Raw genomic sequence first — 4,643 nt, 5'->3', positions numbered from 1 at the left:
AGGGAGAGAGCGAGAGAGAGAGAGCGAGCGAGGGAGAGGAAGATCAAGAGAAAGGGAGAACGAGAAATAGGGTGAGCGTGAGGGAGGGAGGGCGAGAGAGGGAAGCGGAAAGAGAGCGAGGAAGAGTGAGAGCGAAAAAGAGGGAGAACGAGAGAGAGGATGATCGAGAGAGCGAGAGATAAGATCGAGAGAGACAGGTAATAAAGAAAGTAAGTATTTTGAACAGTCACATTAAATCTGTTTAATAAAACCCAATATTATGAATGCTGTGGAGGTGGAGGTGGGTAAAATGAGGAATATATTTGAAAAAGAGAGGACAGAATCTAATGGTGTATTATTATTAATATGATTCTGTGTTCAAACATTTGTTATTATCATTTAAAATTGTATTAAAAATAGCGGCCACAAGTGAAAGCTTTGGTCGTTATGATTGTGTTGAATATGAAATTTCCGAATCTAACCATCTCATGATTGTAAAATAAGTGGTTAATAAGTTGTGTAAAATAAGTGGTTAATGAGTTGTGTAAAATAAGTGTTAATAAGTTATGTATAATGTGTAATACTTAAACAACGCTTAATCATAACTAATTTTATACAAATTCCTTCATTTAGTACATACAAAATTACGTAAACACTTTCGGTGGATCTGAAAAGTCAACCCTTTCCTTAAAGCACAAATTCTACCCTTAAGAGTTTTATTGATGTATATTTTGTTTAAATAATACGTTTGAAAGAAAATTACCTTAAAACACTTTTTACATTCTCCTTTTGTTTTTCAGAAAAAAAATTAAAATAATAATAATCAGCGAGTTACCATAAGGAACTAATATAATAAATTTCAATAAAATTATTGTAATATAATAATAATAAATAAACTTAAACTAGACATAAAAAATATATAAATATGGTTTGTAGTAGAATAAATAAAAAAAAAAACAGATAACCAAATCAGTTAAAAAGTTAGAAAGGGCAATAACTCTTTAACAGTTTGTGTTTTGTTTTCCAAATACTTCCATTACTTGAAAATACAGCAGTGATCGTATATCTAAAATACTCAGTGGCGTCGACTTTCTGATGTCCTTAGTATTAGGGATTCTCCTTAACGTATTTGTGTATTTAATTACTTTAATCATTAGCCCAAATTTTGTCACTATGTTAACCTGTTCGGTTGTTTTTTATCTATATTTCAATATTCTTTAACTTTATTTTCTTAAAGGACCTTCTTTTTTCATTTGACCGCCCGTATCAAATTTTAAGTTTAGTCAGTTAATCCTGGAATATCCTAAATATTCATATTATTAAAACCCCATTAAAGCTGGAGAAAATGTAATGTATCTCCTTCACAAATTAGTGACGAGAACAAAAACGAAACTGAAATTAATGCTGAAATTTGACATTACACGACGTGATGTAATGTTCCTAACGATCGGCTTGGAGAAAAATCATTTTTTAACGAAAATGCTGTTATCGACACAATGGAGCATGAAAATACCTCCCATAAAAGTACCTCCAATAAATCCCTAAATGATCCACCGATAATAAGAATAATATTTGTGTTCCCTAAAATAAGGCGGTAATAAATTACCGCCAAGGGTAGAGCTCTTAAAAGTGGGAGCTGGATGAGAAATATTAACGAATAAATGGGATGATAAGAGAGGCAAATATTGTCTCACTGCCTCGGAACGAGATTATTTTTCTTCCTTGACTGGCTGTTTCAAATGAAAACAGAGCGAAAGCGAAAGGACGCTCCTAGCTGTCTCCCCCGTAATGCAACTGGAAAATAATGTTATGTTTCGTTCAACGCTATCGTTCCTTGAAATAAAAGTTCATAAATGAAGAACGTAACGCTTGATTAAAATAAAAATTATTGCTTTAATCGGTTTCATGTCTTGCGAGCTCTTTGATGTTGAAGTTTGGCGTAAAATTATACAAGGGGAGTTTAAAAAACAATAAGAATTTATTCTGAAGGGTTGTCACTGTATATCCAGAACATCTTTTAGTAGTGTTACGGCTTTTACGACCCGTGCTTTCGTGATTGTTATTCCTAGGCCTATGTACCTGGTCGCCATCAGTTAAAGACTTAACTGTCCCTTAACCTTACTAACCGTAGCCAGGAATCTTTAACTTACTCATGTTCTCGGGCTAGGATCTGAGGAGGCGGATCTCTTCTCAGAACTTCCAGGCTGGCCCATTGTTGATTTTGCTTCTTGCTGCTGGTTATAGAGCCACTGTTTACAGTACCACTTCTCAAATAATGGAGGTCCTCTGAAACGTTTCGTAGTGACCTCTGCAAATCGTTGCATCTAAACAACAGCTTCTCCGTGACTGAGACATCATCACTAGTCTTATAACGTTGGTGTCGCCGTGTGCGCTTTTAGGCTTACCCACTGCTTGATGGGAGTGGAGTAGAAGGTCATGCTTGCATTGCCGATGTCAAGACCACTGCGCGCCTTTAGACTTGTGAAATGTGGTGGAGAGTGTGACACTGGGTATACCTCGGCACAGCTGCGTGCGACTCCAGTTCTGCGCAGTAGGATGGCAGATGTGGTCTCGCGTTCGCTTCCGGTGTCCCCGTTGTCGTTGTGTATGCGCTCAACCTGAGCAGTGGTGTCTTTGTGTAACGATTTGTAGTGGTATCTTGATGAAACCGAATTTCGCGTTACTACTACGAATATTTGATAAAAATTTGTTAATTTTTAAGAAAATACATCTTTGGAACAAGAATCGAAGTGTCTGATATAGTAATGTATTATTTTCGAGATATTTAACATTATTCAGACTCAATCATGTCGCTACAAAGTAGTTTATATTTTTCTGGAACGATATTACTTCAAGTGTCCTACCACTGCTAGTAGTTGCTAGTACCACTTGTTACTTGCCCTTTAGAAGGGGTAACCAACAGCCCCAAACATGGCGAAGCTTTTACAGCCACCACTGTCACCACTGAAGATGCCGACAGTGAAAAACGGCGAACAGTTTGGAAGCATGAGATGTTACCAGTTTCAAGGGCCACTTGCTGACCATCTAAGAGGACCACAATTGTTTGTGGAACGGGTAGCAATCAGAAGCGAAATCTAGAAGTTTTGATAGCAGGTTTGCCACCACAGAACATGATACTGAAATGGTAATCTACGTATTATTTAAAATCTCACCATCACTTTTTAGTTTGAAAAGTTGACGTTTTATGCAGAATATACAGGGTAGCCCATCGAAAACGTACCGCAAGGCATTACAGGGTAGTAATGAACTTTTCGGCAAAATCCAAAAACAGGTAAAGTTTGCTTCTGAGGGGGACAACTTTTGGCGTAAAAAGCATAGCAAAATCTTCAACCCCCTAAGTGGGGGTGCCATTCCCCAAATTTTTTTTAATGGGAATGGGGTTCAAGTGGGGGGTCATTAGAAAGGACTTTTAATTCTCTATACATCGATTCATACTTTTTGAAAATCGATCTATTATTTTAGAAAATATGCAGCTTTGAAAATACGAACAATATTTTTGACGAGAAATGCGAAAATCGATTTAATTTTACTTCAAAACTTACGGTATTAGCTTGGTAAATTCCTTCAAAAGAATTCGCTGTTTTTTTTTTGATTTGCGAATTCTTTAGCCTGATTTTGGTGAGCAAAAAATTGTCCGCTTTTTGTTTCGTATTTAGATAGGCCACAAGAAGTTGCTAGATAACTGTCTTGTGACTTGTAGTTGAAGAGTACCAATACTGCCGAGTCTTTTAAATTGATTAATTATGGTGTACTCAATTCCAGAAAGAGTAGAAATTATTGAGCTTTTTTTCAAAAACAATGAATGCGGAAATCGGGTCGCCGAACTGTTCAACCAACGGCATCCTGAGAAACATGCGTCTGGAAAAATTGTTCGCGAATTGGTGGCCAAATTTCGCGAAACTGGCTCCGTTCATAACAAAAAGAGGCAGGTTGAAAATCCGGTACTAAATGAACCTACGGAAATAGCGGTATTGGGGCAAGTGGCAATGGATAGTACGCTGAGTACAATGCAATTGGCTACTGCGACAGGAGTGAGTCGTACAAGTGTCCAACGAATATTAAAAAAATACAAATTCCATCCTTATAAGATTCGGCTAGTGCAAGAGCTAAATGAAGACGATTTTGATCGTCGTTTGCAATTTTGCGAAATAATGACTGAACGAGCGATAAACGATAATTTCCTCTTTAATGTGTGTTTTTCGGACGAGTGTACGTTCTTCTTGAATGGTTTAGTGAATCGCCATAATTGTCGTTACTGGGCTGATACCAATCCAAGGATTTTCCATGAGACACACTCCCAACACCCCCAGAAGTTGAATGTATGGGCAGGTATTTTTGGAAATTCCATTGTAGGTCCTTTTTTCCTTCCTGGAAATTTGACAGGCGATATGTACTTGGATTTACTACAAAATGTCATCGACCCAGCTCTAACAAATATCATAGAGGACGACCCTGCTTACAATGAACACGAACTGATTTTCCAGCAAGACGGAGCTCCTCCACATTACTCGCTCAATGTGCGCAATTACCTAAATGAGACGTTTCCAGGACGCTGGATAGGACGAAGAGGTGCAATTGAGTGGCCCCCTCGGTCACCCGACTTAAATCCTTTAGATTTCTTTCTCTGGGGGCACATTAAAAGC

The sequence above is a fragment of the Anoplophora glabripennis genome, unplaced genomic scaffold, assembly GCF_000390285.2.
Source record: "Anoplophora glabripennis isolate ALB-LARVAE unplaced genomic scaffold, Agla_2.0 scaffold548, whole genome shotgun sequence".
Taxonomy (NCBI): Eukaryota; Metazoa; Arthropoda; class Insecta; order Coleoptera; family Cerambycidae; genus Anoplophora; species Anoplophora glabripennis.
Note: the sequence above shows the minus strand (reverse complement) of the source record.